The following is a 15,862-nucleotide window of genomic DNA, read 5'->3' on the forward strand; positions in this document are numbered from 1 at the left end:
AGAGAAGGGGTAAAAATGTGTTTATATATTTCTTAAAAAATATTATTAAAAATATTTTCTTAAAAAATATTATTCATGAAACAGAAAGTTGATTATAATGTCCCTAAAAAACAAATATTTTAATGTATTTCATTTCAGGATAGAAATAACAAATTAGTGGGAGCTTTTGGAAGTCACCTCATGTTTTTTTCTTAGTATGTGATAGATTTTGTTAGATATCAAAGTTACTGTGGACAGACTTGTGAAGTAGGTCGGATGCACAAAACACTTCGGGAAGACTAAGATCTTCATTATTTTCTTAGGTAGAACTTTTATGGAGCCGAAAACAGCAAAAATGAAACCCCTCATGGACACTAATGCAAACATTACCTGGCATTTGTACAAAAATTTTATGAGCTCTTTCTCACCATAAAGGGCAGTGTTTTTTTATTACTCAATTTAATTAAAACTTGTTCCAGAGACCACCTATGCAACAACCAATTCTTAGTTTCACAGTTCTAGCAGAGATTCTTACATCTCTAGTCTGAGGATCTTCAACATTTTCCCTCACACTTCTTCGCAGGCTAGTGGAACAGACTACTGGTCTTCTTGAGAACGTTGTGTCTTTACATCAACATTTTTTGGCCCAGTCAATTAATATTTGGCTTACAGATTTCGTGTTTTTAAGACCTGGCATTTCTTTGTGCAATTGATTAGCTTACAGCTACATGGTTTTAAATAGAGCTTGAATTTTATATTTGCTATATTTTTCAAGGATAAACACACTTTAGATATTAAATCAATAATATAAAATTTGAATTTGTTTTACTCTAAAGCTATTCTATGACAATCGGGCCCTAGAGTATGTGTATGTTTTCTGAGCTACATGTAGTTGTATTTCCTACTTTTCCATGCTGCTGTCAGAACCATGTGTTCTCTTAAAATGGTCTCTTATGAGCAAGAAATTGTCTAAGATCTATCTTTTGTTACTTCCATTGTCTTGATCAATGTAATGCCTGATATATAATCATCAAAAAGTAAATTTTAGCTAATTTTTTTAGGATGATAATAATGTCATGCTTTTTGAAATAGGAATCATGAAGGTTTGGATGGGGATGATGATTTGAGGAGGATAAGGATTACCAACTTTCTTTAGCACTATAGAAATCAATGCTAATATTAGCAAAGTTTATATGTCTATATGTGTGAATATATAAACACATAGATATGTATATGATGTGTAAATATATCCATATATCCATGTATATTTGTAGAATGGAACTCTCTAATAAGCACTAATATTAATGTCTATAATGAGAATTTATAGTCAATCATCACCATCTGTCTTATGTCAGGTTTTCAACAAAACAGGTTTTGAGACAAAAATTTGAATGCAGGAAGTATCTATGAAGTTTCATCATTGGATAAACACCTTAGAGCAAATATGGACAAAGGGATTGGGTAGAAGGAGATGTTGAATTATTATGCTGTCATAACAGAGGCCCTGGCAAGTCCTACAGGGAACTTAGACGTTCGTATGATCTTGCAGACCTATCCTAAATTGACACAGAAGGGCTGAATTTTGTAGACTAATTAAGTGGTTATTGCTACAGTTACTGAATGTGGCCCAATCCCCAAGACAGGGTGATGACCTTGGATGAGGCAGCTCCTTTCAATTTAGGGTAATCCTGAGAGAGAGATTCAGCTGTTGACTAATATTCCTAGGATGTCAGAGAACATGTACTTCCATTTCCAAGGGTTTATCTGGGCCTTACACCACAAAATCCACTAAAGTTGGTCTTTTATATCACTCAGACCCACTTACTTATTATAGTAATTTATCTAAACTAGATCTAACTCTTTCATAATTCTAGTTGGTCACTTTTCCTGTAAGCATTTACCAAAAATAAGATTAGTAATATGAAATACAGTCTTCACGAATGCAGCTGCTCTCAGGCTACAATGATACCATTACCCTCCTCAAACACCCATTCTAGATTCCATACGCCTTGGTCAGCACCTCTCCTAATCTCAATGACTTCCCTAGTAGGGTGACACAGACTTGAGACATATCTTGAGAGGTATGAACCCCTGATAATCACACACGTATCAGACAAAAGTTGCTACACTCGTGCGTTTATTGTCTGAACAAATGACCCAGCAGATCACAAAGTAAAACATGTGTATTTCCCTGACTCCTCTGAGCAATATCAGCTCTATCTCCTCCTGATGATTAGAGTCAATGACTCTTGCCAGAATGGTGACTCCTTTCTTTGCCCCGGTCTGTTGGCAAGAGGAGCTTAAAGTAACTGGATGACAGTCATAGATTAAAGTTTAATGAGACTCTTTCTTTGTCCCCCAATAGTAACATTCTTATTCTGAGAAAAAGACTCTCTAAACACACAAATCTCAGAGTTACAGGGACAGTGCACACAGATTCCTCCAATGGGTTACCGGATATAATGACAAGCGAAATAACTCCTACGTCTATCTGGTTCTTGGACCCATGCATTAAATATATTGGGGAATTCAGCACCATGCAATGATAATTAGTTTCGAATATATACTGCATCCTGAAGTATGGTGTCCCATTCTTTACATTATTATCACCAAACTGGTCTTCATCTGTACCTGCAGGAGACTATTTCATTATTCTTACAGGCAGACAGTTTCTGGGTTACAGTATGTGATTGATTGGCTAATCCCATGACCTTGGTCTGATGTAAAGTTATATGGGATTCTGTGTCTATGGATCTCCTATTTTGAGAGCTTTCAGTAGGTTCTGGCCAAGGCCCTGTAGGCAGAAAAGGCAAATTACACACAGAATAAGTATTGTCTCTACTCAGAAGAATTTGCTTCTGTTACCTCTACTGAAGAAACAATGGGAGGGTTCTGCCAACTACCAAATGTGTCTACTCCAATTAGATACCCAGAGTTTGGAGCTATGATCACCAGGTGCATCTATTTGTGCAAATGACCCACAGTAAACTTGACCTAGACCAGGACTTCATTTATTACCTGCTTTCCATACCCTCACTTAAATAGGCCTTTGATTTTTAACATCAACTCATACCCTTTGTCAAGCAATCCCTGAAAACTTTGGGTAGTCCCCTTTCACCAGCCTAGAGAAAGGGCGATAGGAATGCATTCTGAGTGAATGTGTGTTGTCTTGCAAGACATAACTGTCTATATCATCTTCAAGCAAAGGGGTTAATATTAGATATTAGGAAGTGAGAGAGATACATATCTGTTCATGCAGGATTTCAGGGGACTGGGAATTCAAGATTATCAAGGGCATCCATCCAGGTATTCTAATGTAAAGTCTTACAGTCATCCTCTTTTCCAGTCAGCACCCTGACTTTTGTGTGTCTGATGTATCAGCATTGAGAATTCAACTTTTCTGGAATTCTGCTGTTTTAATGATTAAGTGCCACATAAGATCTTCAGCTTTTGCTTTGCTCTGGCTGCAGAAGATCAGAACCTCTTTAGACACAGCTAAGAATATCCTCAGATTTTCTCAGATTTTTACAATTATCCTTAAATTTGTGCCTAGTCATCCTCAGCCTTTTATTGTTTTTCTAAAATTCATCAATAGTGCCCAGAAACAATTTTCTGATTCTAAAGTCTTCATAAGTAATACATCTTCTGACCTTCACAATCACCTGGGATATTGAACCCATCAATGCATTCCCTTCCACTGATATCCCATATCAGTGTAGCTCTGGTGAGAGTTTTAACACTTGTACTAAACCACATGCCAGGGATTACTACTACTTCAACCATGGCCACTAATGGGGTCCTTCCTGCCAGGCTGATGGCTGGTATTCCAGATCCAAATACCTTTTGAAGTGTGTTTCCTTGGACTCATTTCTATCACTAACTCTTGTGGTCATGTTCTAGAAAGCAGACTCTGAGGTAAAGATTTGTGTGCAAGAAATTTGTTGGTAAGTGTCCTCAAGTCAACATAGTACGGGAGTGAAGAAAGCAATGTTGGACAAAAGGAGAAAATAAACTATGGACCACATCCAAAATCCCCCACCCATACTAAGGAGCCTGGGGCTAGGGTCCTAAGTAGAAAAAATAAGAGGGCCCAAACAGAAGAGAAAAACCTGAGTGTTTGCAGTCCCCTCCTTACTTCATTGCCTAGTCATTGGCTGTCAGTGGCTCTTGAGAATAAGGCATGCATATGGATAGGGCAGCCTCCTGACCTAGGATAATTCGCAGGGAGGGTCTTGGCTTTGAGCCAACAGCAGCCAACACTCCTGGCATCTTGGGAAATGAGTACACAGTCTTGAAGTAAGGAGAGAGATGTGAGTGGTGTACCCCAAAATCACCAGCCAAAATCATTTTATCTACTAAGTATGACCTAAATACATTAACTCTTAAATTGCATTAAGTCATTATAAAAGAGTTTGAGTAATTGTTCTTATGTTAAGAAATGTTGTCTATGAGACTGATGGAAGAAGGAAAGGAATAACTACACTGTTATTCCACCAAAGACACTAATCATGGAAGCATATTCCCGTAGACAGAATGATATAAACAGAGGTTGGGAAGAAAAGACTATCGCCATCCATAGTTATTGACTTCCATCCACATCTAGGAACATACGTGTAAGTACAAAATTGTAGGTTGCATATCCTCAAGGGCTTGGTGGTCCTCTTTTCCCTCATTTTTCAAAATAGTAATGAAGGAATAGTGTCCACTATTTTGACTGTAAGCAATCACATAATTATCCAGATTTAATATTGTTAATCCAATTTTCTAAGCCCGTGTCAACCATGTAGCTCTAAAATATGACAAATTATAGCAAAATGAAGAGAAACAGATAGTAAGTAACATAAATTAAGTATAATGAGTTCTCTAATAAGAAAGTAGAGGCCAGGCATGGTGGCTCACACCTGTAATCGCAGCACTTTGAGAGGCTGAGGTGGGCAGATCACTTGAGGCCAGGAGTTCAAGACCAGCCTGGCCAACCTTGTGAAACCCCATCTCTACTAAAAATACAAAATTAGTTGGGTGTGGTAGCAGGTGCCTGTAATCCCAGCCTGGGCAACAGAGCAAGATTCTGTCTCAAAAAAAAAAAAAAAAAAAAAAAAAAAAAGAAAAGAAAAAAGGGAGAGAAAAGGTGTAGTGATGGTTAGCACAATGAAATTTTACATGGTGATCATGTTACCCAAAGAATGTACCATGTCTGTATAGACAGACCTGGAGGAGGTGAGAATAATCCATGCAAATATCAAGAAGAAAAGTGCCCCAGGAAGACAGTATAGCCAGTGTAAAAACCTCTGGTGAGTGTTCAAGGAATAGTAAAGAGTGAAGTGGGGGAGAGATGGAAGAGAGTACGGAGTATAGCAGGAGTCAACGTGAAAGAGGTAAGAGGAACCAGATCCTTTAGAGCATAGTGTCTTTTAAGCCATTGTAACGACCTTGGCTTTAACTTTTAGTGAGATACGTCATTTTGAGCAGAGGGGTAACATGATCTGATTTTGTTATAAAAGAATCGCTCTTCTCATTGTGCTAAGAACAGAATAGACTAGAAAGGCAAGGGCAGGAGTGGGAAGATCAGGCTAGTGTAATAATTCAAGCAGAGATAATCGGGAGAAGATGACTGTAGCTGTAGCATTTGTGAAAAGTTGTCAGATTCTGTAGGTATTCTGGAGGGAGAGAGTGGCCAGAATATTTTGCAGAGTGTGAGTGAAAAAGAGTCAGGAATAACTTCAAATCTTTTGGATTGAGGTACTTAAAGGGTAGCAATGCCATTCCCTGAGATTGAGGAGATTGTGGAAGGGGAAAGTTTGGTGTTGAGAGAAGACCAGGAGATCGGTTTTCGCATGTTAACTTTGAGATCACTCTTAGATATCCAATTGCAGGTGATAATATCAGGAGCTGAATACATCAGCCTAGACTTCGAGGGAGAGGTCTAAGCTAATATATATGTTTAGGTGCCTTATTACATTAAAAAATTCTGAGGATGTAGAAAAACAAGAAACAGAACTAAAAAAGAGCCAGGCTGAGAGGTAGGAGAAAAACCAGGAAAGTGTTATGTCTTGGAAGACAGTGAAGAAAATGTTTTGAGAAGAATTTTTTTTTTCCACTGTAACATGCAGTATATTCTTTAAATCCTATATCTAGGCAACCAATCTTGAGAAAGTATTTGGCTGAATGTCAGTAATCCAATAAGCCAAAAAACACTTTCTCAATATATTAGGTGCAAGTAAATAGGCATTACCTAGTACTTAGCGGCTAAATTTGAGATGGTTCTATGTGTTCACGCTTGCTGAGAGTTCAGGTTCCTGGAAGAATGTGAGTACATTATTGTATCAATAATATTCATGTGGAAGTGGTTTCATTTATTTTTCAACTTCTGTATAAAATGTTCATATTGATATTGCTTTTCATACTGAAGCAATAATGAAAGAAAATATATAAACCACCTATTCTCCATCATATAAAACTTAATACTTGAATTTTTAACACCTAGAATACAGAATAGATGATGGTCTCTAGAATTTAAGCTTTTCTTATATAAGCAAATGTTGTTTTCATTTTGTACTAAACAATATAGTGTCTTTCAAATCTCCTGATGAATTTGGGCACTGTCTCACAGCTCTCTTTCCTCTCATTTTTTTGCTTTCATGTTGTTAAGCTATAATGCCGTTAACATCTATTTCAAGTCGTCTCCACTCCCTGGTGATTGATGGTAGATACAACAATTATGATGCCAATGCTGGGGATAATTCTTCACAGATGTTGTCAAATTACAGGTTAAATGGGGAAAAGAGTTTCTTTCTTCCGGCCACCCACTCTTCATTCCCTTGAAATAGGTGCGTGGTGCTGTGTATCCTGTGCTGTAGGTATGCCAATTCTCCAGCCTGTCGCTCATCTGGTGTAAATGACTTCTATTTGCTATTTCAAAGAATGACAGAATGTTATGTTCAGAGTGCTTTGCAGGTACCAAAAATGCAGAAATCCAGCCTTGAATTTTAACTGGCAAAGGGAAGTCCATTGGGTCTGGCACAGCCATTCTGATTTTTCTTTTATCATAAATCACATTTGCCATTGCTAATTAAAAAAAACAAAATAAAATAATAGGATGACTGTGATTTGCTTCAGAATTACATGGGAGAAAAAAATAGCCTTCAATTGATAATTGTTAAAACCGGGTTGTTGATACATTGTGTCTATTTCTTTCTCTGTTTAACTTTCCATTAAAAACACACACACACACACACATACACAAAGGGTTTTGTTATTTTAACCCTTCATTAAACTATGTTATCCTAAGGAGGAAATGTAGAAATTCCATAGGTAATTCTTCTTTCAGTTATTTAAAATAATGAAGTCATATTTTCTTGGTCATTTAGTTTAGACCAATGGATTATGGTACAGCATTCCATGAGTTTTGCATTTATTTTTCTAAGTGAGTTCATTGCAATTCTCAGCAGGAAAAGGGGAAAGGATTTGGGATAAGGGACAGAGCAAAGACAAGGAAACTTGGGTTGCCAAGTAAACAAGTAAGGTTAGAAAAAAAAAGGTTTGGGGATTTAGGTTTTAGCCTCACCCAACAGCTGACATATTGTAAGCCAAGAAAATTTGATCTAAGTTTTAGCTGAAATTCCTCCACCTGGATAAACCAAGGCTAATTATTTGAGCTATTCCCATAGAGGTGACAGGAAGTTCTATTAATAAATGTGGGTCCAGAATGTAAAACTGAAGATGCTCCATATCTCCCACTTGAGTGGAAAGAATGAGGAATTTTTTGTTTTATGGCGTAATTTGTTTTAAATACCATCTTGCTACTTAAAATATTGTAAATGGCCATTTTTTTTTCTCTCTTTGAACTATAGGTCATCAAATGTTCATCTGATGTAACCCAATATAGCTTGACAACATTTCATTAAAGGCATTCCACCAATAAAGTGGTCAATTATTTTTTTTTTTAAATCTCTAGAGAAACCATTGCCTTCCTTTAAATCACTTGCCAATATCTCAAACTATAATAATCAGGAAGTACTTCCAAGTGTCTAATTGAAATCCTTACCACTGTAATTTAATATCATTAACCTTGAGTTTTCAAGATATTTTCATCAATCTTATTTCATAATTTTTATTATTTTCTTAATGAGATATGATTTTGGTTGTAATAACATGGATGAGTTCAACTGTAAGACTTTCCAGAAAGAGGCTGAAAGAAAAAGAGAAAAAATGGAAATGGAAAAACCTAGGAATATGAAACCTACTCAGTAGCTTGACTATTATCTGATAGATTGCACACAACCCAGGTTTAGCTCATACTAGGTAAGGATTCAGAAGAACTCAATACAATTGTGGTAGATCAATTACAAACATGTCCACAATTCTTTGTTTTCCCCTTTATTCATGCTCATTATAATATAACTTTACAGTTTTTTTTCCCCCCACCAAAAAGTCTGTTTTTTTCTATTCTTGAATCTGGGTTGACCTGTCACTTGCTTGCTTTGGCTAATAGAAAGGACACTTTCCCGGTCTCTCTGAGACCTCCACCAACCTTATGTAAGCAAGGCTAGGTTAGTCTGTATGAGGATTTAGGAAAAAATGGAGGAAATATGAGGTGCCCAAATGACAGTCAAGCAATCCTGGAAACAGAGTCACGTAACCAAAAGAGCCAGCAGAGACAAGAACAACTTAATTAAGCCCAGCCCAAACTGTAGACCTGTAAAATTCTAAGTTAAATAATTAGGTATTGTTTTAAGTCACTAAATTTTGGATTCGTTTGTATCACTGCAACATATACCAGATACAGAGATGCTAAAATCATTGACAAAAAACTTTGAATTCTAGGTGAAACTCCTTTTCTAGTGGAGATGGTACAGTCGAAATCAGGAAACACAGTCACATAAATTTGAAAATATGGAAAAGGAGAGTGAATGGTTGCAACTCTGACTGTGTAGTTGACCTCAAGTTTTGAAGCTGTTAGCCACCCTGCTTAATTTAGTGTTATTGACAAATGGCAAACTTTCTTCCAGTGTTTCTCATAGGAAAGAAGACTGCTATTTGCATGGCGTACTTGACAATTCTGTGTTAGGAATTGAAGATTAAGGTGTTTGGGGTCCTAAGTATTAAACGTCAGTAGGACTTTATAACCCAAATCATTCCCAGATGTTTATAAAGTTCATTAAGATAATGCAATACCCCAACAAAAAAAAATAAAAGTTAATATCTTATTGTTGAGGGAAATCGTGTGTTGGTTTACCTATGTGACTTTGAAAAGTGAATGGCTATTGTTCTGATTGTGGATATGAAAAATTGAAAAGTAGGAACTGTGTATTCTGTTGTTCACTCTAAACAGACAGTACCTTTCACAGTCCCTGGCACATAGTCAGCATTGAAGAAATCCTTCTAGATTGGCTATCTGGAAGGAGAAATTTAACTCTTCATGTATTGAAGCATTCATTCAAATCTATTTTAATTACTACTTTCAGAATTTACAGAGGCTAAGAAAATTATCTAGGCAGCCAATGTGATCTCATTTAAAGTGAATGTTTTTACTGTCTAAATAAGGGAATTGGAAATGGATTATGGGAACTCAAGTTACTATGGGTTCTAATGTCTATACATGTATTTTCTTATTGATTTTCTGAATAACCAATATATATTATTATCTTTATCCTTATTATATGACAACAACAAAAAAGAATAAGGCCAAGGCATTGAGGAAATGCTAGCTTAACGAAAACTCGTCAACATACTTCTTCTTAAATCAGTTCAACTAATTCTGTCCTCTGTTCCAAAGTCAGATTTTTATCCACTGATGTAACAATGAGAAATTTTTTTAAATGGGTGTTTTAGAGAGTCATCTGCTAAAGAAAAAGGTAAAGTCTCACCTTCGGGTAGTTTATATACTGGCAGAAAACTCAGATCATATATAATAACAGTGAATAATATAAATTCAGGTTAAGAAACATGGTTCAAACACAGTGTTACATGATGGAGTTATGAGCTCTTTGAGATAAGAGTCTTGGAAAAGACCTCTCTAAGGTTTACATTTGAACAGAAAGTTAAGTTCTGTGGAGTCACTAGCAAAAGGTAGCAAGGAAATAAGTCAGTAGAATACCTAGATAAAGTGGACAGCCCAATGGTAAGCACCCAATAGATACTCTGCTTGTATACAGCTTTTATTAAACTATTGTTGTGTTTTTGAATTACTGCATCAAATATATCTGCATCCAAAATAAAAATTAATATACATTTAAACATCTGATGATATGCCATGTATTTATAAAACTAATGTTTTAAATATATTCAATAATATTAAATATATTTGTTAAATATTATTAAATTTATCATTCATTAATAAAACAGATTCAGATCTATCATTGTTATCTCAAGTTAGAAAGCATATTATTTTACTTTTTATTGTATAAACTCAAACACATACAATTTAGGAAGACAAAGATAAGGGATATGAAAACCAAATTTGCAATGTGGCTGGGGTTGGATGAGAGAGGTAGTAAACCTGCAATTAGAGTATAACATACATAGTCTCTTCAAAGACAGAGACATGATTTTCTCAGAGTCAAGAGGAAGGGTGTTTCAGATAGTTAATGTCAGTAACGGTTTTACATTCAAAGTGCCTGTTGAACTGTCTGGATAAATTATTTTTTTTTTAAAGAGATTAAAAAATTAGCTGGGTGTAGTGACACACACCTGTAATCCCATTTACTCCAGGGGGCTGAGGTGGGAAGACCGCTTGAGCCTGGGCAGGTCTAGGCTGCAGTGAGCTATCATCATACTACTAGACTCCAGGCTGGGTGACAAAGTGAGACCCTGTCTTGAGGAAAAAAAAGAAATGTTTTTGAGGTGAAATTTTTGTAACATAAAATTCACCATTTAAAATGTACAATTCAGTAGGATTAGTACATTCACAATGTAGTGCAATAGTGACCTCTATGTAGTTCCAAAGCATTTTTGTCACCCCCAAAGGAAGCCTGGTACTGATTAAGCAGACACTTCCTATCTTGTCCCACCTCCAGCCCCTGGTAACCACTAATATGCTTTCTGTCTCTTTGGATTTAGCAATTCTAGATATTTTCCATAAATGGAAACATATTATATGGGACCTTTTGTGCCTGCCTTCTTTCACTTAGCAAGTTATTGGGGTTTATCCATGTTGTAGCATGTGTCAGTACTTCATTTTTTATGTAGCTTAATAATATCCCGTTGTATAGATATACCACATTTTATTTAACCATCTATACATTAATGGATATTTGGGTTGTTTCAACATTTTGATTATTATAAGTAGCACTGCTTTGAATGGATGGATGAGTATTTGAGTACCTGTTTTCAATTTAGGTGGGTATATACCCAGGAGAGGACATGCTGAGTCATATGGTAATTCTATGTCCTTGATAAATCCCTGATTTAGGAGTCCACAAGGTAAAGAAGATGCAGAAAGGACATTGTAGGTAGAAGGAATGAGAGAATATGAGGAGGCATGACAAAATGGCACTTTTGGGGACACCTATTATCAGACATAGCAGCAAAGAGCAAGTGTAAGGAAATACTAGAGAATAGCACAGCAGCTTTCTCACAAAGGACGTTATATATTTAAGAGCTTGTACTTTATGGAGAACTTTCATGAGAAAAATTCCAACTTTCAGACTTAGATCCACCTAGTCCGTGAGTTAATCCCAGCAAAAGCAGGCAGCATATATCAACCACGAGTGTCTAGACTGATTTCTGTTTTTAAGCCTGAATGTAAAAAATATTAAACTATTGGCCGGGCATGGTGGCTCACGCCTGTGATCCCAGCACTTTGGGAGGCTGAGGTAGGTGGATCACCTGAGGTCGGGAGTTTGAGACCAGCCTGACCAACATCGAGAAACCCCATCTCTATTAAAAATACAAAATTAGCCGGGGTTGGTGGCACATGCCTGTAATCCCAGCTACTCAGGAGGCTGAGTCAGGAGACTCGCTTGAACCTAGGAGATGGAGGTTGCGGAGAACTGAGGTCATGCCATTGCACCCTAGCCTGGGCAACAAGAGTGAAACTCCATCTAAATAAATAAATAAATAAATAAATAAATAAATAAATAATAAACTATCACCTAAAGTGGAGATCACATAGCAACCAGTACAGAGAGATATATGATGGTTTTGTGGGGTGGAAGAATCACTATTGGTAACAATAAGGATGATGGATTATGGGACCATGACGAGAATGATGTTACATTTAAAGACAAATAGAAAATAAGTTGGTCAGGTAAATGTGCTGAGAGCATGAACCAAGGCAGTGCTGGTGGAAATTATGTGGAAAAATCATACTGTAAAGATCTTAGGGGTTAGAAATCAGTATTTTTTGCCTGGTTGGATTTGATGTTTGGACACGTGATAAATGTTAGAGATGATTTCTTGATTTAGATATGATGAGGGCTAGAGGGAAAATTTATGAGTAGCTCTTAATATCCCCAATTGTGTGAGCCAATATAAAGATTTACCCAAAGAATAAAATCATTGTTTTGTTTAAATTACCTCATGATAAGCAAGCAAATCAACAGCTTCTTTTTTCCTAGTACACAACTTGGAAACCCCTCCATAAAAGGCTAGAGATGCTTTGTGGAAAGCCTATACAATTCCCACTTGATAAACTAAAACTGAATCATTTTCAGTGTGAAAATATAAGTGATATACATGACAATATTATAGTCACGGTTCTTTGGTATCATTCTGTGCTCATCCAAAAACTTAAGGTTTTTAAGTTTATTGCTTACATGAATGGAGGTAGGTGAAATAAACTTTAGAGTCTAGAGAAACACCGAAGAAATAGAAAAGCAAAGTCTTTCAAATTATCTGAGTCTGTGGTTTAATTAGAGTCTCTTCAGTTTGGCATGGTTGACATATTGGAACAGGTAATTCTTTGTTGTAGGGGACTAACCTACCGTGCACTGGGAGATGTTCAGAAGTATCTCAGATCTCTACTCACTAGAAGCCCCCTCCAGTTGTGACATTCAAAAACGTCTTAGATATTGCCAAATGTCTCATGGGGAGTAAATTCATCTTAGTTGAGACCCTCTAATCAACCACAAATGGTGCAAATGTGAAGTGTTCATTTAACCAAAATGTTTTCCTTGTGGTATACAATACTGATCAATTAATTTGCAAGATTTGTTTTGCTTATTTTCTCTCTGATTGAATGCTTCAAATTTACTAGTTGACATTGTAACCATAGTCAGTTTAAATTATGACAATGTCTAGAATCATGATGCATGATATAGTCATTCAACAATTTATTCAACAAGTTATGATTATTGATTGCCCTCTGCTTACATTGAATAGTGTTAAATTTTTGGAGGAAACAATATAAGTGCCAGTTAATCAATTAGTTAATAATGGCTGTGAGCTGGACTCTGGTGGTCCCCAAATATCTACATAGGTTTTTGTTTGTTTGTTTGTTTGTTTGTTTGTTTTTTTGAGATGGAGTCTTGCTCTGTCTCCAACTCCAGGCTGGAGTGCAATGGTGTGATCTCGGCTCACTGCAACCTCTGTCTCCTGGGTTCTAGCAATTCTCCTGCCTCAGCCTCCTGAGTAGCTGGGACTACAGGCGCATGCCCCTATGCCCGGCTAATTGTTTGTATTTTAGTAGAGACAGGGTTTCACCGTGTTGCCCAGGCTGGTCTGGAACTCCTGAGCTCAGGCAATCGACCCACCTCGGCCTCCCAAAGTGCTAGGATGAGCCACCGTGCCTGGCTAGGAATTTTTGAATGAAGATTTTATTGATAGATAGAAATAAAAGAGTTCGTATAAAATTACTGATAGCAAGCAAAGTGTCTTTGTTGTTTAAGTTGGACTGTACATTGATCCTTGAACAATGCAGGGATTAGAGGAACCAACCCCCTGCATGGTTGAAAAGTTCCTGTATAACGTTTGACCTCCCAAGAACTTAACTACTAATAGCCTCCTGTTGATTGGAAGCCTTACCAATAATAAACAATTGATTAACATATATTTTGTACATTATATATATTATATACTGTATCCTACAGTAAACTAGAGAAAATAAAATGTTATTAAGAAAATCATAATGAAGAGAAAATATATTTATCATTTATTAAGTGGAAGTGGATCATCGTAAAGGTCTTCATCCCAAAACATTTTCACATTGAGTAGGCTGAGAAGCAGGATGATGAGGGTTGGTCTTATTGTTCAAGGCTCCATTGTGTTTTTATTTGTAGAGACTTATGAGAAAAAAACTGACAGTACCTCTGGGGGTGGGGAGGTCTGAATTCCTCTCCCATTCATGACTATACTGGAGTTAAAGATAATGCAGAACAAACACTTAAGGCATAGTCCTAATGACAATCAAAATGAGAATGAAAAGCAAGAGCAGGTTTGACTGGAGAACATCCCTTGAAAAGGTTGAGTCTGGGAAAAGCTATAGCTATTGATTGGATGACAGCATCTCCTTCTTAGGATGACCTAAGAAGAAACATCTTCTTAAATGACAGTATGTGACTGAAAATGACAGCGGTTATGTATAAGAAAGTTTAAGGAAATTAGATTGACTTGGCTGATAGAACTTCTTTGGCATGGTACTGCTTGACTAAACAACTCAAATTCTGAACTATGAAGTTTATATTTGAATTTCTACATGACAATATATTTTACATTCACATAAAAGCCTACCTCATTGTACTTTCATTGTATCATTAATTCATTGAAAATAATTTAGCCTACCAAGACAAAGATTAAATTCTATTCATTTTTTAGCTTTGTATATAGCAGATTCTATGCTAGAGGCTTTGAATCAATGGAGAATATTACACAATCCATAATCTTTAAAACCTTCCAATCTTGGGGAACGGATAAAAAATAAGCTATGAATTGCAGATATAGGTAAATGATATAAATAGAGAAATGTTTAAACTATAAGGAGAAAAACACTAAGTCTACTTAAAAAAAGTTTATTTAAATTTAAGATTTTAGTTGTCTTAAAGCACGAGTAGTACTTCCCAATATGGAACAAAAAGGAAAAGGCTTTAGATGAAATAAGAAAACATCTGGAGGCAGGTGAGTATACAGCATGTTTAGAAAAGTTTAAGTAGCTTGATGTAATTGAAATGAAATACAGAGATTGGCAGAAGACAAATATGGAAAAGTATAAAAGAGCCAGATAATGATGGGCATCCAATGCCAAGGTAATGATTTAAGACTTTACCTTGTAGGCAGTTAAGAGCGGTTGAAACAGGAAATGATTTAATGATATTTGTGTTTTAAAATGCAAGCCTTTAAGTGAAGCATACATGGAAAATGGAGGAAGATAAGATGCAGGTTGATTAGCTAGGAGTCTGTTGTAAAAGCTCAGAAAACATACAAAGAGGGCATGCACAAAAGCAATGGCGCTTAGGATGGAGGCACAATCATGAACAGACTTTATGGATAGAGTGGTCATCTAGAAAAGACATGAAGAAACTAAATATGTTATGCAACTGTAAGGACATGCAAAATAGAACTGTAGCAAAGACTATCTGTTTGCAAAACCTATTTCCTCCCTTTCTGGGCATAGGATTAGACTAACTATTACAGCTTCCCTTTTGGTATGTGGTGGCCATGTAACTGATTTCTGTCTAATGGAATGTAATGAAAATCTCTTCCAGACCAGACCCATGTTGTTTCCTCTTCTGCAGAGCAGGGACTATCATGGTGACATTGGACGTCATCTATTGAAGATGGATGAAACTTACAAGATGGACAGATACAATGTCCCTGAAGGACTACTGCTGGAACAAAAAGCTGCCCCAAATCAAGAACATTTAATTTTTACTTTACATCAGTGAAACATAAACTTTGGGGTTTGTTTATTTGGGCTGCTAACAATATCTTAACTGATGTAAGGCCTTAA

The sequence above is a fragment of the Chlorocebus sabaeus genome, chromosome 10 (genome assembly GCF_047675955.1).
Source record: "Chlorocebus sabaeus isolate Y175 chromosome 10, mChlSab1.0.hap1, whole genome shotgun sequence".
Taxonomy (NCBI): Eukaryota; Metazoa; Chordata; class Mammalia; order Primates; family Cercopithecidae; genus Chlorocebus; species Chlorocebus sabaeus.